Source organism: Schistocerca americana, chromosome 3, assembly GCF_021461395.2.
Source record: "Schistocerca americana isolate TAMUIC-IGC-003095 chromosome 3, iqSchAmer2.1, whole genome shotgun sequence".
NCBI lineage: Eukaryota > Metazoa > Arthropoda > Insecta > Orthoptera > Acrididae > Schistocerca > Schistocerca americana.
In genome coordinates this window covers 588,077,353-588,099,788 of record NC_060121.1, presented here as the reverse complement: position 1 = coordinate 588,099,788, position 22,436 = coordinate 588,077,353, and the positions used below count along the sequence as shown (strand labels likewise).

Here is a 22,436-nt window from a genome sequence, read left to right as displayed (position 1 = left end):
GACTCCTTGGGGTAGCAAGAATTTAAAGTTCACTCATGTCAATCTGTGGTTAAAATTTATAAAGATATATTTTCCTTTAATAAGCTCTTATGTTCAGATATATTTGATGACAATTGTATTATTTTGTGCTATCATGCGAATTGTAAATAGATGCGATCATTCAAAGGACAAATGTCTGCATTGGAGGAATCTACTAAAAGCCCATCTCCACAGATTCCCTGAAGAGGCCACATTGTTTTAGAATTGATGATAATGATATGAATGTTCAAGTACTCCACCAACTTAAACTCTCTTTACATTATGATTAGTTTCCTTATAATGTTCACATATTCACTTTTGAATGAAGTAGGGTCACTAAAGATGGACAGCACATAAGGAAAGAATACAGAAGTAAAAGATATTAAGAAACCTCTAAAATTGAAAAATACAAGGGCTGTTAAAGTAAGGTGACTTCAAATAGGGTAGCAATGTACATTTGATTATTGTTCTTTTTTTCATTATGTTGGTACGCAGGTCCAGAGCATGTGGTCACAGTTTCAAGCGCACAGCATATTTCATTTGCTTTTGACAAAGGTCAGACACGTTTTACTGCGCTCAACAATTTTTGATTATTATTAAAAAATGGAGCAAAGAATTTGCATCAAATTTTGTGTGAAAAATGGAATCAAGTGTTGTAAAACACTTGAAATGTTGACAGTGGCATATGGTGAGTCTGCTGTAAGAAAAAAAAATGTTTGCAAGTAGTACAAGCTCTTCCAAGATGGCTGAAAAGATGCCAATGATGAACCTTGCTCTGGATGCCCCAGCACAAGAACAACATATAACAACGTCAAAGCTATGCAGAAAATTTTTTTTGGAAAATCGTCGAATTACTGTAAGAGAAGTTTCTGAGGATGCTGGCATGTTTGTCAGCTTGTGTCATGAAATTTATTTGAATGTTTTGGGCATGAGACATGTGTCAGCGAACTTTGTTCCTAAAGTTCTCAACTTTGATTAAAAGACCTAATGCCCAAGCATCTCTCAGGAGCTCTTAAATGACGTCAATGATCCTGATTTGCTCAGAAGGGTCAAAACTGGTGATTAAACATGGGTTTATGGTTACAATGTTGGGACCAAAGGCCCAAGACTGAAATAAAGCACATCAAATTAAATCAAATGTCAAAGTTTTGCTCACTTTTTTTTCAATTTACCATGGAATAGTGCATCATGAACTTTTGCCTCAGTCGTACAGTCAATAAGGACTATTACCTTGACATTATGCGCCTTTTGCAAGAAGCAACATGCAAAAAATCGTCCAGCATTGTGAAACAATTCATGGTTTTTGCATCACAACAATGCACCTGCTCAATCATCATTGCCTCAGAGAGATTTTTTTGGCCAAAAACAACACGACAATCATGCCACAGCCAGCATATTCCCTGTTATTGGGCCCTGCGACTTTTTCCTGTCCCCAAACCTGAAGAGACGTATGAAAGAACGAAGATTTTCAACGATTGACGAAAAAACTGCATCGCTGGAAGTACTTAGGGATGTACCAAAAAATGTTTATGAGAAGTGCTTCAAGGATTGGAAGAAGAGTTGGCAAAAGTGTATGGTATCTGAGGGAGATTACTTTAGAGAGGGCAACATGAATACTGATGAAATATTTTTTTTATAAAAATATAAAGTCATCTTACTTTTTGTATTTCTTAAAACATTACTTTCTGTGTGACAGTGTATTCCTATGAGATGAAGGCTTTTTAGACTAAGAGTACTATAGGTGCACTGTGAAAATATGATGATGGTCATTTATTGAGAGACGAGAGTCTTCGAAGTATGAGTGATAATGGAAGGAAATTAAAAAACTGTAGAGAAGCCATGGTTGAAGTAAATGGACCAAGTTATGAAATATGTTGGGTATAAGACCTAGAAAGAAATGGTGGAGGGTGCTGGAATACATGTGGAATGCAGATCTGCTAACCACAATGCTACCAACCAATTATCACACAACACAGAAGAAAAGGGTACTAGGATAAAGAAGTGATGACATCTGTGGAAAACTTGTGTCTGGTTAATTTACTTGGGATTTCTTTCCAGTAGCTATGCTAATGTCAGCATAATTTTGAGATTTGTGCAAGTTTGCAAACTTCTCCACCAGCATTGGCAGTGCATATTAATGTCATGTCCCCTGGAGAATGGCAAGCACAATTACAATAAATTATTTCAGGTGAAGTACATGTTCTAGAAAATTATCATGCAAATCGATTTCCACTACCAATAGTTAACAAATCCTAAAAAGGCAAATTTGTGTAACAGTCGTGCCGCTACTCACTTCAAATTTCAGGAATTCATCTACAGATTACTTGTGGTTCAGTATTTACATTTATAAAAGACTAATAGCAGCACTACGTAGCAAACTCATTTCTTGTATGCATAAATAAACATGCACCCAATGTAACATCTACAGCATTCATATTGGGTAATACCTACACATACGGTACTGTTCAGTATGAACGTGTTCACCCTAAGAAGCCACATAAGCAGTTAATCTCATGTCAAGAGGCATCTAAATGTTGAATATCTACCCAAGGTACAGTATCCCAAGTTGCTTGGACATTTTCGGATTGCTTGGAAATGGTTGTTGATAGAAAAGGATTGGAAATTATGTTCTGTCCAAATGCCTCCCAAATGCTTGATAAAAAAAAAGCACTTAGCATACAGCACTACAGTGCATTGGGTTGCCCTTGTTTTACAAGTGAACAGGCTACTCTGTCAGAAGATTAGGTCTCATAATGTGTCTATGTATGTCTGGATGATAGAAGTTATAAAATGGATGCACAAACTAAACATTCTTGGTGATGAGCTGGCTGTGTAGCCAATTGATCCACATACCATACTCACTTGTGTGGACCTGAAAGGCAAGTGAGATTTCCTATTCACTGACATCTGTCTACAAATACAGCAATTTTAAGTTTGTAACCATAATGGAACTACTTAAAATACTGTAACTGCAGAAGTAGAATCAACGTAAGAAAATATAGCCTGCTATGGACCATTACAGAATAGACCATACTGTACACCAAATAAATAATACCTAAAACAATGGCTGAATACCTCCAACATAATTTCTTTCAATTCTCCACTAACTCCTTTCCTTCGCCACAGCAATGTGGTAATGTACATCCACATTCAGCAATTGACTAATTATTGTTCATGAGGCTATACGGGGGCTACAGTGGTTTTGATTTCTATGGCAGACACCATCCAGTTTGCCAGGAAGCTCCCAATGATCCTTCTGTCAAAGCACTCATAACTACATTAGTATGGTAAAGCTAGGAAAACCTGTTATGGGAAACCCTCTATGCCTTCACCATCAGTTCATGACAAACCACAAGATGCAAACAAAACAACCTGAATGTCACTGTTCAGATAAATTAAAAGTCACTTAATTTGCTAGTGTTTATTTTCTTTCTGTTATTGCATGCACTTTAAGTGAAATTTTCTCTCCTTTGCAATCAGAATTCTTAAATAAAAGATTGGCATATACTATCATGTCACTGTCCTGTGGCCAGTGTTCTGTAACCATCACAAATAATCACTGCACCCTATCTATACTCTGTTTTAAAACCCCTCCGGGTTGGACAATGTTCGAAGTGTTTGCTTTAGTTTAGATCAGCATACTTACAACTTTAGAAACTGCTTGTTAAACTTTTCTTTTATTCACACAAGTACCCTGTGGCCTGTCATACTCCTCTTCCGAATCTTAGCACTAAACTATGGCCAGTCTCATTGTCTCTGTATCAGTATTAGTAACTTGGAGTTAATAGCTGAGCTGCAGTATTGCAATGTTACTCCTGTAATGCTACTCTTTACTTAACAGTTCCAAGTGTCTTTTCCATGCTCTTAAGATTTACAACCATGCATAAAAGTCTCATTTTAAAGAGCCTCTATTTTTTATCACCTTGTATGCTAACTGGCCCAATAACAAAGGTCCCAGAAATTGACAGTAACTACAATCATTTCCCCTCATTAAATGTAGACTTCTTAATGTATGTGACATACAAGACATCCAGCAATTGCCTCTACCAACATTTGAATAAGTAATTTAGTTTGTTTGTTCAAATGATTTATTTCTGACACAGTTTCACTGTCTTGCAGACATTGATTAAAATTGTAAATATAAAAAGAAGTTTACAAAATAACTGATACAATGTAAAATAAAAAATAATGTCATTTAATATTTACATCACTAAAAAAGCAACAATCATAAACTGCTATAAATGGAACATACCATCATGAACTGGTATTAAAGCCACAATGGCTGTGCATTTTATTAATAAAATAAATAGCAGTTCACAATTTTCAAGGAACATTGCACACTACACACTGCTTGCCTGAAGTAGTGATTTAGAAAATTATACATAAAATAATCACTCAGTCCCCTCACACACATAGAAAATTCTTACAACAAATAGGAAGCTGACTTTGTAAGGTGCAATATTGTGCTTCTAATGTATTACCCTGTAATTTATGGGTTTTAGTATTCTGTGCTATCATGATTTACTACACACTGCAATTTTAATAACCGAGAATTGTATCACATTGCTGGAAAGAATCTTTTTCTGTGCCTGTAAGGCCTATAATTAGTGACCAGCTGCAAGTCAAAAATTAAGTACAAAACTTTTTTTTTCTGTGAGCATTTCAATGAAAGTCACATATTTCCATTGACACTCAATCACAGCAATAATAAAGTAACCAAATTTTTTAAGTACAAACTGAAAAATTCAGAAGCTAAGATTATGTATGCTAAACAACACTACAGACAAACATTAAACACACAATAAAATGTCACATTACTTTAAAATGTTGTTCTGTTTGTGATACAGAACTTCCTTTTGACAGTACATTACGAACTAAAATAAATATCTCTGCACTTTGCCAGCTAGACACGTTTCATTTCTTATAAACCATGTGCTTAGAATCAGAAAGATATTTCTTATATTGGTAAGACAATTTTCAGGGCCCCATGCATTCCGAAATTGCAAAAATATTTACAGGATTAATAATTAATTTTGATATCTCTAGAATTGAAATTTGTATCAGAAATCAGTATGAACAGAAATATGTAAACTATGGGTTGCTGAATACATGCATAACGTTCATATGATGCTGCTCTTAATACTTCCAATAATGGTGTGAAAACTGATAACACAAAATATTTAATATTAAACTGTTGGGAATATGGCTCATTTTATCAACATAATGGAAATCTTGGAACATTCATGAATTATATCAAATTCCAAGTACATCACAGCTATAAAAAAAAAAATGCACTGTGCACCTTTTGAGCTTCTGTCAAAATAATACCACACATTACATGTGCAGGTACCCTTTCACAAATTTTTTATTTTACTATACCACATTTAACTTCACACCGCCAAACCACATTTGTAAATACTGAAGTGACGATTCTTTTCGTGATCCAATCTCTCTCCTTGTGGCACTTTACGACCAACAGTGGATGGTTTACGTACCTGAAGCCTGTCATTTGCCGTAAATTCAATGTTTTTACATTTAACCCTTTGACGAACAGATTCTCTCCAGTATGGACACAAACCAACATTAGGTCTGCACGTCTTACATTTATTTTGACCATACTTGCATCTGATTACTCCAAATTTCCGGTTACCTAAACATAATGGACAGTCAAGTGTATGGACCAAAGTTTTCCTGTTTTTCTCATTCTCTTCTTGAGATGATGGTGCAGAATACCAACTGGGGTACCAACCACCCATAGTAATGGATGTTGACACCCAACCACCCATCAAAATTGATGTTGATAACCACGCCCCCATTTGCTCAGATCAGGTATGGAGATCCTTTGTTGCTGTTACAAGAATTTTATTGTTGTGGCTCAGTAAGACACCCCACCTATAAAACAAAAACTTACATCAAGCTAAATACTCCATCACAGTGTCACAATACATAAAAGTGGGAAAGCAAAGCAGAACGTGACGTAGTACCTTTTAATAACCAAGTGAACACAAAATATGATAAATGTTGTTATATGGAAGTTATTTACATTGGCAATAGATTGACCTTGCAAGAAACATGATGCAAACAAAGTTGCTGATGCTTGGAGAGTCAGTAGCTGAAGCACAATAAAGACTGCAGTGTTTCCCACTTCAAGTATAAGAGTATCTATGCATTATTTGGAGACAATAAAAGATGTGCCATAACTTATTTTACTGCAAACAGACAATACATATGGAGGTAAACAATTTCAGTACAGAGACCAAAACACACTTTTATTTTATTTAAATAACGCAGAAAAATCACGCTGAAGTAAAACATTAAAATAGGCCCCAAAGTCATAAAATAAATCTATCGGCCTTTCCAAGAGTGACTGATGGAATAATTGGAATTAGGCAAATCAAAATAAAAATTTGTTCTTTATTTAAATCCTTGATTTCTTTTTGGAGCTCAAGCTTTTATTGGTTGGAAAACAAGATTAATGGCCATTTTAGTGATTCACATTACTTTTGTCATTAATTCAGAAAAATAAAGCTGTGGCAGACAGGACAAAATTGAGCCTTATGTGTTGCAGACTGCAGAATATTGCATTATTTCTCTCATTTATACATACATATAAAGCTAAACGTAACTTGCACACGAACTTCAAACTCCACGAATTATACACAGCTCATGTTAATATAGGACAATTCATAAATCCGAGTTTTTGAAAAAAAGAAAGTTACATGATGGGCAGGACAGGTAATATGACAGACAGGACATGTCCAATTACCGTTTCTCCAAAATTATATCCAACACCTCACAGATAGATAACACTACATAAAATGGTAGCAGTGACAGAACTAAAGCTTCAGTGAACAAATAGTGTCTTAAAAATAGTCCACAGACTAAATTAAAAAACACAAAAACAAAATCTGTTTTAAATGTCATCAAACTTTTAAATCCTCCTCCATCTTTGTATACAACCTACAGGCTAAGGCCATTTATACTGGTCTGGTACACACATCACTACCATTTGCAAAATTTATTTCGACAAATCATGCTAAATCACTTCACCAGAATAATGATTTCCTTTGTATCTCCCAGCAACCCATTTCCCAGGTGCAATATCTGAAGAAACTTGCACGGACATTAATGTCACTGCTATTTTGAATATCAGGAGTATCACATTCTAAATCATCTGACTCAACCAAAGAGTAAACTTCGCGTATTCTTAGTCTCTTTTTTTGATTTCATTTCTTTCTATACACTACACTTAACTGTTTCAGATGTACTTGTTTCTGCGAGCAGTGAATGATCTGCGTCACATGGAATGAAAAACAGGCTGGACTGAATTTTGGGCACATGTGACACTGTCAGCCACCACTTAGATATTTCTTCTTTCGCACAATCAAAAACAATGTGGACAGAAGAGACTTCACTCATATTCAGACCTTTCTTTTAACATTACCACCAATTCCATCAACTGCTGCTTTTCCATGGAATGTTGTAAAAACAGAAAGGACCCGTGGCTTCTGACACCAAAGGCATCTTTTGAATAGCATAATGAGCTCATGATAAATTTATTTTTAAACCTGAAATGATGCCCCATCAGAGAAGACAAATACTGTTTATAGTTCAGATAGTTTTTCTTCTAGTTCATGTATTATATAACGCAAGAAGGTACGCATTGTATATGTGTCATGCGCAAATTGGTCACTATTTATTTCATAGGTTTCACTGTCATATCAGTTCAAGAATATGCAGTGAAGGTGGTCACTTGTTTGTAACAGCTATTTGCTGATTGTATTTCATCCCTGGATACCAACCTTTTTTTGTTTCTTGCAAAATCTATTTTCTTCTCAAATTCTGCAGCTTGAATGATTTTTATAAACAAATGTTTTGTGAATACTGGAGACAGATCTGTAATTTTGGAAATCACTTCATGGAAAGTACTACTTTCTTTTGGATGACCAGGCTTCTTATTTTCCTTCTACCACTGCTTCCATTTCACAGACTCTTTCTTGCCAACACATTCAGGCAGAAGCTGTTAAAGATCACAGACATTATTTGCTAGTATCATTATCTCCCAACATACAGGACTCACTCTCCATGTCACGAGAAACAAGAGGAAGCAGGTCTCTTCTCTACTGTGAAAGTTTACATACAAACTACTTACAGTGTCCAGCAAGTGATATTGGTAAACACACACACATTATGTGGAGTATCTGTAATAGGCAGTACATACTTGGGACAAAGTTGGTAGAAAGAGAGACTTCTTTTATGACAATTTCCATTTCTTGTTTAAAGATTTCATATGCCTCTTTAGGCACAACCATCCTATACCTGTTCTGGTGAACCTCATGTTTACTGTTTAAGTTCTTTACAGATTTCACCTCTTGCTTTCCTGCTGATCACATACAAATATTTTTAAGATAAAAATAAAAAATCTGCTTTTTTTCAGTGATCCTGGGCTTGTTATGTTCAATTTCTCTGACAGTCAGCTCTGAAAATAGTTTATTTGGTAATTCTGGTATGCAATTATTAAGTACTTTTTTCAGAATCATATTTTTTGTACGTCTCTTAGGTAATCCTGATTCTGTATTTTTACAACCTTCCCCAGGTCCTGGGGGCTCTTACAGGCTACTAAACTCCAAGTGTGTGAGTTACTATTTCCAGTGGACTTTCCTGTTTTGTTTTCCAAGTGGCACTTTTGCTTTCTTAGCTTTTCTTTCTCCATTTTCATTTTAAAGTTTACTTGTTCTCTAAGAGGGCTTGTTTTCCTTAATTCTTGCTGTTCCTTTATTTCTTTGTCCTTTTTGAAAAATTCACTTCACCTGATAAAAGAGAAACCTAATGCAAAAAAAACTTTCAAATGCTTACCACTTTCAGATTTTCTAGAGGTTTAGAAGGAAGTGGTGGTGGTGGTGGTGGTGGTGGTGGATGTTAGGATGTTTAAGGGGGACTACACAGCGAAGGTCATCAGTCCCCCATTCCAAAAATAGGCGAGACATAAATTTGCGAAGCAGGTAAAACCCCAAGGGGAAGGAGACTCCCCCCCAGGCACTGAAATAACACAAATGCGGCAACAAACACTACAGACAAGAAGAGTACAGATGAACACCAGACAGAAAGAAACAGAAGAAAAGAAGATGGCCGGAGACTGGTTGACTGACCACGAGAACAAAAAAAGGGAAAGAGTCAACCAGCCAACTACACACTAAAATCTGCAACCAAATATGAGAGACTGGAGGACAACAGACACAGAAAGGGAAAGGTGCAGGACCTCCCTAAATGGAACCATAAAAAGGACTAGCACGGATAAAATTTAAAACATCGTCAGCCATGGAGGCATAATCGCATAAAACCAAAGGCAAAGCGCCTGGGAGATTAAAAGACTGCCGGAGGGTGCGCAGTCGGGAACACTCCAACAGAATGTGGGCGACCGTCAGCCGGGACCCACACCGACACAGGGGGGGGATCCTCCTGATGCAAAAGATGACTGTGTGTCAGGTAGGTATGGCCGATGCGCAGCCGACACAGGAGAAGCCCGCAGGGAGGACCACCACACATCGGTCGTCTCCGTAACAGCCCGCAGTTTGTTCGGAGATGTCATGCCACACCACTCAGCAGTCCACATCCCAAACACCTTACAGCGCAACACCAACTGCTGATCACGAGCCGGGAGGCCGATCTCCAAAGCTGGGGTGTCGATCGCCCCTTTGGCCAGCCTGTCAACACGTTCGTTCCCCGGGATGCCAACGTGACCTGGCGTCCAAACAAAGACCACCAAACGACCAGAACGGGTAATTGCGGAAACAGACTCCTGAATAGAGGACACCAGAGGAGAAGAGGTATAGCAGTGGTCGATGGCCTGGAGGCTGTTCAGGGAGTCACTGCAGATGACGATGGACGTACCTGAGCAGGAACGCATATGCTCAAGAGCGCGCAATATGGCCACCAGCTCTGCAGTAAGAATACTGCAGCCAGCCAGCAAGGAGCGCTGTTCAACATGGGCAGCGTGAGCAAAAGCGTAGGCAGTGCGACCATCAACCAGGGAACCATCAGTGTAGACAGTCTCACAGCCCAAAAATGAGGCGAAGAGCGCAAGAAAACGGCGACGGGGCCACAGGCGGAACCGAGTCCTTGGGTCCCTGTGCCAAGTCCAGATGGACGGACGGCTGAGGCAAACACCAGAGAGGCGTAGGTGCACGGACTCTGAAGGGAGGCAGAAGAGGGAATGACCCCAGTTCCGACAGCAGGGACTGGACACGGACAGCTATGGAAAGCCCAGACCTAGGTCGCCATTCGGGCAGATGGAGGACCATGGCAGGGAAAAGCAGGAGACGATTGGGATGGCCCGGCGAGCAATGCACGTGGACAGCATAATCGGCGAGCAGTCGATGGTGGCGAACCCGCAGCGGGGGAACCCCGACCTCCACCAGTAGACTATCCACGGGGCTCGTACGAAAAGTGCCAGTTGCAAGCCGAACCCCACAGTGGTGTATGGGGCCTAACAACGTCAACACTGAGGGTGATGCATACCCATAGGCCAGGCTCCCATAATCAAGCCTGGACTGCACAAGTGCCCTGTACAATCTCAACAGCGTGCAGCGATCCGCACCCCAAGATGTGTGGCTCAGGCAGCAGAGGGTGTTGAGGTGCCGCCAGCACTTTTGCTTCAGCTGAGTAATATGAGGAACCCGTGTGAGTGCCCTGTACAATCGCAACAGCGTGCAGCGATCCGCACCCCAAGATGTGTGGCTCAGGCAGCAGAGGGCGTTGAGGTGCCGCCAGCACTTTTGCTTCAGCTGAGTAATATGAGGAACCCGTGTGAGCCGGGCATCAAACACAAGTCCTAAGAAGCGGCAAGTGTCCACCACTTCAAGCAGGTGGCCGTCGAGGTAAAGTTCAGGATGAGGGTGGACCGTCCGATGCCTGCAGAAGTGCATAACTAGAGTCTTGGCTGCAGAGAACTGAAAACCACGAGTCAGAGCCCATGATGCTGCCTTGCGAACGGCTACTTGCAGCCTGCATTCGGCGACTCCCGTAGTCGTGGAGCTAAAGGAGATGCAGAAGTCGTCGGCATACAAAGAAGGAGACACCGACGACCCCACGGCTGCAGCCAGACCATTAATGGCCACTAGAATTAAGGAGATGCTCGACACCGAGCCCTGCGGGACCCCATTTTCCTGTGTATAAGATGAACTAGAGGCGGCACCAACTTGCACCTGGAAAGAGCGGCGCAATAGAAAGGTTTGAAGAAAAGCCGGGAGCCAACCACAAAGACCCCATTCATGCAACGTAGCAAGGATGTGATGCCTCCATGTGGTGTCATATGCCTTCCGCAGATCAAAAAATACAGCAACGAGATGCTGACGTCGGGCAAAGGCCGTACGGATAGCAGATTCCAGCCGCACAAAATTGTCCACAGCAGACCGGCCCCGACAATAGCCACCCTGGGATGGAGCGAGGAGACCGCGCGATTCAAGGACCCGACACAAACGCCGCCCCACCATACGTTCGAGCAATTTGCACAAAACGTTGGTGATGGTAATGGGACGATAGCTGTCCACCGCCAGTGGGTCCGCACCGGGTTTCAAGATGGGGACACTAATACCCTCTCGCCATTGCGACGGGAACACACCCTCGCTCCAAATGCGGTTAAAGATGGTGAGGATGTGTCTCTGGCAGTCCCTGGAGAGATGCTTCAGCATCTGTGCGTGGATGCAGTCTGGTCCTGGTGCTGTATCAGGGCAATCGGTGAGGGCAGCGAGGAATTCCCTCTCGCTGAAAGGAGCATTGTATTTTTCAGAACGACGTGTGTGGAATGATAATGGCGTCTGCTCGGCTCGCTCCTTTAGAGAGCGAAAGGCGAGGGGATAAGTTGCAGTCGCAGAGCTCTTAGCAAAGTGCGCAGCAAAGTGTTCAGCAATGGCAGCAGCGTCCGTGCAGACAGCACTGTCCAAGGGGATCCCAGGGACACCCATAGGGGTCCGGTATCCATAAATCTGCCGGATCCGGGACCACACGAGTGAGGGGGAGACACAGGAGCCCAAGGATGAGACATACCTCTCCCAGCACTCCTGCTTACGCCGTGCAATAAGACGACGGGCCATGGCACGGAGCCTCTTAAAGGCGATGAGGGTCTCCAGAGACAGGTGCCGCCTATGACGCTGGAGAGCCCGCCTACGGTCGCGAATAGCCTCAGCAATCTCCGGCGACCACCAGGGTACAGCCTTCCTCCAAGGAAGTCCAGAAGAGTGGGGGACGGCAGCCTCGGCTGCCTAAATGATTGACGTGGTTAAGACACGGACCACCTCGTCAACGTCACCCTGTGGGGGAGACTCAATGGTTGCAGCGGAAGTAAAAGCCAGCCAGTCAGCCCTGCGGAGAGCCCAGCATGGGCAGGTGCCCAGAAGAATGACACTGGGGCAGTGACAAATAGATGGGAAAATGGTCACTACCACACAGGTCAGGATGCACCCGCCAGTGGAGGGATGGGACAAGTCCGGGGCTGCAAAGAGAGAGATCGATGGCCGAGAATGAGCCGTAGACCACACTGAAATGCGTGGGAGCACCGGTGTTCAAGAGGCTAAGGTCGAGCTGAGCCAACAAATGCTCCACGGCATGACCGCGGTCATCAGAGACAGTCCCAACCCATAGAGGGTTGTGGGCATTGAAATCGCCCAGTAACAAGAAAGGTGGCGGCAATTGGGCTATCAGTGGAGCCAGGACATGCAGCACGACATCACCATCCGGTGGAAGGTAAAGACTGCAGACAGTAATAGCCTGCGGCGTCCACACCCTAACAGCGACAGCCTCTAAAGCTGTTTGTAGAGGGACAGATTCGCTGTGAAGAGAGTTAAGGACATAGATGCAGACTCCACCAGACACCCTTTCATAATCTGCTCGGTTCTTATAATAACCCCGATAGCCACGGAGGGCGGGGGTTCGCATTGCTGGAGGCCAAGTTTCCTGCAGAGCAATGCAGAGGAAAGGATGAACGCTGATAAGCTGGCGGAGCTCAGCTAGATGGTGGAAGAAACCGCTGCAGTTCCATTGGAGGATGGTGTTGTCCATGGCTGGGAAAGGCGTGATGGGACTGGGAAGGCCGATTACGCCACTGGGTCACCTGCTGCCTCCAATTGAGCACCTGTGCTAGTGCTTTCCATGGCGTCGGAGGGACCGGCGAGATCGAGGTCCGCAGCAGACGCCAGGATCTCCATCTCATCCTCAGACGAAAAAGCCTCATGCTTCTCCGGCTGGGAAGGGGAACAAATGTCCCCGTTGGTTGGCGTGGTGTTGCTCCTGGAGTAGATGGAGCAGGAGCAACAGAGGGGGAAGTGCCCCCCACAACCAAGGGGGCCGGTTCATTCTGACATAGCTGAGAGGCAACAGTATGTGACGACACGGTAGAGGTTCGAACCGGTGTTGCAGCAGCGGCATAGGTGGATGTCATGGGCACGGGATGTAGCCGCTCATATTTCCGCCTTGCCTCGATGTAGGTCAGGCGGTCCAGAGTCTTATAATCCATAATCTTCCTTTCCTTCTGGAAGATCCTACAGTCCGGTGAGCAGGGAGAATGGTGTTCCCCGCAGTTAACACAGATAGGAGGCGGGGCACATGGCGTATCGGGATGGGAAGGACTGCCACAATCTCGACAGGTGATGCCGGAAGTACAGCGAGATGACATGTGCCCGAACTCACAGCACTTAAAACACTGCATCGGGGGAGGGATATATGGCTTCACATCACAACGGTAAACCATCACCTTAACCTTTTCGGGTAAGACATCACCCTCGAAGGCCAAGATGAAGGCACCAGTGGCTACCTGATTATCCCTCGGACCCCGATGGACGCGCCGGACGAAGTGAACACCTCGTCGTTCGAGGTTGGCGTGTAATTCATCGTCGGATTGCAGAAGAAGATACCTGTCGAATATAATACCCTGGACCATGTTGAGACTCTTATGCGGCATGATGCTAACTGAAACATCCCCCAACTTGTCACAATTGAGCAACATCAGTGACTGGGCAGAGGATGCCGTTTTGATGAGCACAGAACCAGAGCGCATCTTGGACAAGCCCTCCACCTCCCCGAACTTGTCCTCTAAATGCTCCACAAAAAACTGGGGCTTGGTCAACATAAACGAGTCCCCATCAACCTGCGTACACACGAGGTACCGGGGCGAATATTCCCCACTGCTGTCTTTAGCCAGGCGTTTATCCCATGGAGTGGCCAGGGAGGGAAACGATCTCTGATCAAATTTCTTCCCTTTGAGGTTAGACCTCGATCGCTTAGAGACTGCTGGTGGAGGCCCACCAGCGAGAGGCGATGTACCACGCTTCATTGCGGGTCATCCGCCCTGATGCCACCCACTCCGACCAGGGGCTCTCCCCACGGGCGCCACCCAGCCGCAGCAAAGACCACCTGGCAGGATGGCCTTTGCCGGGAGTCCCGATGCCCCAGAGGGATAAGCATCTACTCCTCGGCATACGTGGGGAGGTAGCAGCACAGGCATCAGCAGTGCGATCCCTGTGTAGTCAGGGGGCTACCACCAAGAGGGTACATGACGACCCCACCACAACGGACTGGCTACCGTGCTGGATGTCGGGTGTCGAAATATCCATGTACATCATGAGGGCAAAGATGGAAGTGCACATTGGAGGGAATGTATGCCACCCAGAACACACTGCAGTGGATGTCGCCGGAAGCTCGATGTAAGTCCAACTCCATGAAAAATCAGGTGTGCCAGATCTTAGGGCAAGATGGATTTAAGAAGCACCACGTAAGGTGTCCTTCCCCAAATGGTACGCACTAATGGAAAAATTTAGAAATGGTGTGGTCAAACCCCTTAGGGGACTATCACATTACAGGCCGAAACAGTTGAGACTCCTTTTAGTCGCCTCTTACGACAAGCAGGAATGCCGCGGGACTATTCTAACCCCCGAACCCGCAGGGGGATTTAGAAGGAAGGAAGACTGACATTGTGTATTTTGTTCTTTTCTGCAATGCTCTGTCATTTGTTTTTTTCTTCATTTTTCAGTAGTGTTTGTATTTTCAAAATTTCTTGTGCACTGATTTACTTACAGTGCATGTGGCACTCATAATGTAGACAATGTACTTTGTGATTCCCCTTCCAATCGTGTACCTAGTGAGATCGCTACTGCAGTCTTAATTTACTGGACTTTCATTCAGGAGGACCAGGGTTTATTCTCCATCTGACTACCTTGACTGTTTTCCATGGTATCCCCTTGTCACTAATGTGAATGCTGGGATGGTTAATTTGATTAGGCCATGGCTAACTTCCTGGCATATCCTCATCTTAACATATACTATTCTGTTAATGTTTTATCAAATGATAGAAACTCCACATAGGAATATCAACAATGTTGGAAAATATAGATTGCTACTTAACGTACAGTAAACATGCAACATTGCAGCCAGGCACGATTAAAAGACAGACACAGACACAGACACAGACACAGACACAGACACAGACACAGACACACACACACACACACACACACACACACACACACACACACACAAAACTGCTAACTCCAGCATCTCGGGCTGGAATGCAACATCACATGGGATGCAGGCAGCAATCTGGAGAGGGTGGGAAAGGGGAAGGGGCAGTAGTGTATGGGTGGGGAGACAGATGAACACCGGCTGGTGCAAAGTGCAGGGACTGGCTTGCCAACAGGTGCAGTATCAGGAGGTTGTGAGGCAGGGAGACGTGGAAAAAAACAAAAAATGAGAGGAGTGGGGAAAGAGGGGGAGATGTGTCGGTAGAGGGCTACAAATAAACAGGGTGGTAGACAAGAATGGGAAGGAGATGACAGAACAGTGTGGAGGGTGTGGGGAAAGTATGTTACCGTGGATTGAGACCGGGATCATTATGGGAGTGGAGAATTTGTTTTGAACGTAACTCCCATCTGCACATTTCAGAAAAGATTGTAGTGGACGGAAGGGTCCAGATGGCTGAGGTAGCGAAGCAGCCACTGAGATCAAGTGTGTTAAGCTCAGTTGCACGTTTTGCCACAGGATGGTCTAATTTGCTCTTGGCCAGTTTGACGGTGGCCACTCATCCTGGTGGACAGCTAGTTGGTAGTCATACCAATATAAAAAGCTGTTCAGTGATTGCATCGGAGTTGATGAATGACATGGCTGCTTTCGCAAGTGGTCCGGCCCCTGATGTGGTAGGATAAACCTGTGACAGGAGTGGAATAGGAAGTGCTGGGTACATGGATTGGGCAGGTTTCGCATCTGGGTCTTCCACATCCATGTGGCAAGGGGATGGGATTGAGAATGGCATAAGGATGGACTAGGGTGTTATGGAGGTTGGATGGATGACAGAACACTACTTTAGGAGGGGTCCGAAGTGTATCAGGTAGGGTGTCCCTCATTTCAGGGGACGATGGTAGGTAATCACAGCCCTGATGAAGGGTGTGGTTCAGTCATTCCTGTCCAGTGTGGTACTGGCTGACAAAAGGGACACACCTTTGTGGCTGGTTTTTGGGGTGGAGGGAGGATTTGGGTTGTGAGATCAAATGGCACAGTAGGTCTCTCTGCAGACTAGGTCTGGGGGATAGTTGCGGTCCGGTCTGTGAGGCGAGACCCTCAGCACATTGAGCAAAGGAGTTTGTGTCACCGCAGATACGCCATCCCTGGTTAGCTAGGCTATATGGGAGGGATAGTTTGGTGTCAAAGTGATGAAAGCTGCCAAAATGCAGATACTGTTGCTGATTAGTGGGTGCAATGTGGACAGAGGTGCAAATAGAGCTATCAGAGACGAGTTGGTCAACATCCAGGAATGTGGCATGCTGGATTGAGGTGGACCACGTTTAGCAGATGGGAGAGAAGGAGTTGAGGCTGTGAAGGAATGAAGATAGGGTCTCTTGGCCCTGCATCCACATCATGAAGATATCTATGAACCTGAACCAGACATGGGGTTTGGTGTTTTGGGAGGCTAAGAAGATCTCCTCTAGATGGCCCATGAGAAGGATGGCATAGGAGAGTGCCATGCGAGTGCCCATGGCTATATGGCTGTACCGCGGATTTCTTTAGATTGCTTCCCTTCAAATGAGGAGAGGGGGAGAGGGAGGGAGAGGGGGGGGAGAGAGAGAGAGAGAGAGAGAGAGAGAGAGAGAGAGAGAGAGAGTAGGGGAGGGGGGAGGGGGGAGGGGGGAGGAGAGAGAGAGAGAGAGAGAGAGAGAGAGAGAGAGAGAGAGAGAGAGAGAGAGAGAGAGAGTAGGGGAGGGGGGAGGAGAGAGAGAGAGAGAGAGAGAGAGAGAGAGAGAGAGAGAGAGAGTGAGTGTGTGTTTACTGACAGAGGCTGTGGTCGAATCCTGTATGTGAGTTGATTGTGCCTGTCTGCAACCTGACATGTCTTGTTTACGGTAAGCAGCAGTCTATCTTTTCCTACATTGTTGTTTATATTTTATATGCATATCTTAGTTCCATAATGTTTCTAATATGTCTGATGCTACTGTACTAAATGGTCTATGGACAAATAGATAAATAAGCCTAACAACTATTTGTCAATAATGATGAGAAATCATTTCCAACTTGACAATCTACTTTCTACCATTAGAACGAATGAGTAACTTCTCCAAGTTGATAAATCAAAGGGGGAAGAAAGCTGCAAGATGTTTCTAACCTCAATGTGTGATTTTAATGCCTTCAGATGTGACAAACTACTGACAGCTAAGACTTCCAGATTTTTAAATTTCACTCTGGAATGCCTGATACAACAGACTTGATAGTACCTACATGATACAAAAATTGTGTATTTCATTGCATAGGTGAAAAAGGTTATCAAATACTGTTGGCTAAAGCCTCTAACTCCATTTACAGGACAGTTAATTAGACTGAATGTTACTACTAACATGATATGTCCTTGATTCATTCAGAAATACAAGCTTCTCAATAAGCAATATTGTTTGAAACTACCTAGAAACATTCACTAGCAGACCTCAAAATAAAACTATAAATTATGCTACAATAATGCATCACCTTTAACAGAAAAAAAATTACACAATTTTTTCAAAACTGGAAAATACACAAAAAGCAAAAGAAAATCAGACATAGAAATTGATTTAAGCAAATTGTGAAACAACCATAATTATAAATAGCCTACTAATGTTTCATAATCAGTGAATAGAAGGATCTCTACCGAAGTTGAAACCATGATAGTGGAACAGCACATTAACAAGCGAATAAACCCCAAACATATTTCCAGGCCAGTATCCTCGTATCTTCATTACGACAACCTCAGTAATGCACAAGACGATAACGTAGCCCACAATTGGTGAAAATTAGGACCCTAATGTCTTCTAGCACAAAAGTAAGGAGGGTGGCGGGGGAAGGGGGGAGTTAAGAGGGGAAGATTAAGTTCCGTGCATTTCTCAGTACACTATGTTCTCTTATTGACCAGCACCTCCCAAGCAGAATAAAGGAAGGAATATTAGGGTTTGATGCCCCATCAGTGGAGAATTAATTAGGAACTGAAGAAACACATTGGGACAGTAACATATCTCAGACATGGAAGCATAATATCTACTGCACAAAATGATATATAAATGGAACAAGCAACATAGGTTTTTACACAAGAAGAAACAAGTATTAAGTATTCATATACAAAATTTGTTTTTACGTAATTTGAGCACTTGCTCAGATTAATAACTTACCATAACACAAAGCAAAACTTCCTATAGTACATATGGATGATCTTCAACAAGATGGGTATAATGATCTTGATGTCACCTAAGCCTACATTTCTCACCCACTACCTACCTTCAACTTTTGTCAGAACTGCTCACCAAACATATGATCTGTCTATGCGGCAACACTATCCCACCTCATCTTCCCCCCTTTTCCATTTCTCTTCACCTAGCCTGAACTTCAGATCCTCCACCAGCTCCCCCTCCTACTTCCGAAGTAATTTAATCAACTGGGTGCCAAGAACACTTACATGGAGCAAATAATAATAATAATAATAAATAACAATATGGCTAAACAATGCAACAAAATCTTTCCACTACTTTCCCCATTGATGTCTTTAACAGTCACCAACAACATAAAAGAATAGCTCCAATGGAGTGTAATCAGTACTACACAATTATTTTGGTAAAGTTTCCCTTACACATTACTAAACAAATTGGTGTTTGCACCTTTTATGAAGAAAGAATTTTATTTTTACTATCCTTCAAAATACGTGATTACCTCTTCCACAGTTTAGAATTATTTCTGCTACACTATGTTTCATTTCTATTTAGCGACCTGCCACAGGTATTTCAATAACCAATTTCTCAGTAACAATCACAATCAATTCTATTCTGCTTGATCAACATGTTGACTGTGACGTGGCCAATGGGAGCCACAACAAGCACCTCAGCTGTGCCAATGGCAGCCTCTTGGCAGTCGAAGTGTTACACAATTCAAAGTCTGTACAAGCAATCCACCTCCCTTGTCATGATCCACTCATTTGCCAACATTTGTTCGCATCTAATATTTCAAATTCCTGGCATTCATCTTATCAGTTATGAATTTTAAAGAGTTAAAGTTATTTGTACCCTTAGCATTACAAATCTGCTTGCCTTACATATGTTTACCATAAGAATTTGTTTTCAAGGACTTAAAAAGTCATTCCTAAGTTAAAAGAAATCACATAAATATAACTAACAACTATCACATATCGGGGTGGTAGCGCTCTATGGAAAGTTCTTAACGATTAGGGCGTATTTTAAAAAAATGGAACTGGAACATTAAACTGGCGCCATATAAGAACTTTTAGTCAGCTGTTACATTGGAACTCAAATATCAGCCTGCCCACTTTGGCCAAAAGTATTCATTCTTCACAGAAGTTAAAAAATACAAATGACATGTTCGTTCCAGTATCTATTTTATTAGTTCTCCATCAACACAAAGAGTTGCTGGGCCAATCAGAGTTAATTTCTGTAATTACCTACGTTGCAAAAACTCACCAAACCTTCTTCGATACGATGTGATTACGCACTTGTGTTCTCGGCGCTATAGTATAACTTCAAATAAACGATGCTCTGACAACATTATGAATGAAAAAGGAATGTTTTATGGGAAAATGCTTAATGTTCGGCCGTCACAATTAACTAACGTTATATCTTACAGCGTCATGAGAAATTTTCAGTTGCTACTTGGAATCACGCACATTTAAAACGTCAGAACATTTTCTGCAATATCAACAGCCAGCATGACCACTTAGCAGGCAACAAATTAACTCACTCTTCTATAGGTCGTAACATATATCAAATTATTTTTACTGCTTTAATCAACATAATTTACCTTTCAGAGCCGCTTTAAAATGCGGTGTACTGCGGTTACATAATTTTCCAAAACATTCGCTACAATTCCGCAATAGAACTGTCAACGTACAAAGATATCAAAAATTTTACGATGACCATATGACACCGGTACATACTTCGTTACGTACTCGGCATTACTTCATCAATATGTCATACCAACTACGAAAACTAAACTCCTGGCGTAAATCTCTGATAAGGAGTCTACTCAAATACGCTGATTTCAGTGAGCTCTATACAGGGTGATTTATTGTTTAAGAACGCAGAATGATGGCTTAAGATGACTCTATTCTTAATAACTTCTTGTAATCGGACAGTGATGCAAGGAAGATGCTTACAAGATTTGTTTACTTCACAATATGTACAGGTATTCCTGCATGCAAGTGCACTCACAATTACAATACCAGGACGGTAAAAACAAGAAACGACAATTTACAAGTAACCTGGCATGCTCTCAAAGCGAAAAAATCTATATCACCAAACTTTAATCACAGTTAGATGGGAGATACTTTAATATTGTCGTCCTATCCTGCTGGATACGAAATTTGTTTATTTTTCTTCCACCAGTAAAACGTGCACATGTTAAAATTTTCTCACGGCCCACGTCACATCGAATATTTCTGTAAATGTGGTAACAGCGGTATGAAAACATGGTATTAACCAAGTCATTCCTTGGTCTGTCAATTCTGATGGAAACAGTACCACTGCTGTCTGACGTAGAGAGGAAATCTCAAATTCATTACGAATATTAAACATATCCTGGTATGCACTAGGACATATCTCCAGAGGAAGTGTCACAGTGTTTGAGACTGCACTCGCATTCGAGAAGGCTTGTGTTCAGTACCCTTCATCGGGCTGCACATATTAAAGATTTCCGTGCTTTCGCAACACTGTGCTGTATCTGATACTGCTGAACCCATGGTTGCTGTTTTATTAACTAATGCCTTGAGGTTGGTACTTTTCCAGACTTCTTAAAACTGGCGAAGACAGTGTCAGTGTATAAAAAAGGTGATCCTGACTGTCCGCCTAGCTATACAACAATTTCTTTAACACGTATACTAGCAAAAGTGATTGAAACTATAATGAACAGCCAACTGTTATGTTATTTAGAGTGCAACAACCCCTTCCTGGATAATCAACACGTATTTAGAAGAAGGAAGTCTACATTAACTGCAGTGCTTGATGTAATAACAAATATAATTGAAGCATTTGAAGAAAACATCTACATGGCTTTAATTTTTTGTGATCGAAGCAAGGAATTCGATCACATCTTTCACAAGATACTGCAGGAAAAATTAAAATCTTGTGGTGTAAAGGGTGTCGTTTTTGAGACTTCGTCATGTTACCTAAGAGAAAGGCAGCAGAGTGTTTGTATCCAGGGAGCAATGTCTCGTGAAATGGCACTTGAACACTGTGTAACGTAGGGCTCTGTACTTGATCCTATGTTTTTTTTAATGTTTGACAATGACTTTGGTTGTGACGGTCATATATTGCTGTTTGTAGATCATACAACAGTGATAATTAAGGGTAGAAATTTAGCTGAGGCACTAAAGGATGCTGATATTTTGTTTGAAGCAGCCAAAAAGTGTTTCAAAGTAAACAAATTGAAATTAAATGAAGATAAAACCCAGAAAATGTGCAACCTTGATGACTGCGTACCCATAGCGAATATTGATATGTCAGTCTCCCAGCCATCACAATTCACACTAAGCCGATGTGGACTGAACTCACTGCACACATGTGTTCTAAGCTCTCAAGAGTAATTTATCTCCTCAGGAATCTTCTATGTGTGATAGCAAATCAGTATTTAGTCACAATATGCACTTTTCCACAACAACATGACGTACAGATTGTTACTGTGGGTAAACTGCACTGCCAGTAAAAACATTGCTCTTACAAAAGAAAACTGTAAGAAAAATATCTTCGTGGAGAAACCTGACCAATGTAGACCCATTTTCAAGCAGATGGGAATAATGACAATATTTAGGAAGTATGTTTTCATTCTCTTGTATATATAGAAGAAAATTAAGAATCTTTCTGCAAGAGATAAGAGAATCACAACTACCACACACAAGGCAGACATTGACATTCCAAGCT

At 42.3% G+C, this 22,436-nt stretch overlaps 1 long non-coding RNA gene across 1 annotated transcript; it reads right to left on the bottom strand.

The window, feature by feature from the left end:
• Positions 1-4,820: 4,820 nt before the first annotated feature.
• On the bottom strand, positions 4,821-20,488 carry LOC124607237. Its single transcript, XR_006978792.1, has 2 exons — positions 20,323-20,488; positions 4,821-5,910 (listed from the first exon to the last, which is right to left on the bottom strand). It is a non-coding gene; the product is annotated as an uncharacterized LOC124607237 (long non-coding RNA).
• Positions 20,489-22,436: the final 1,948 nt, after the last annotated feature.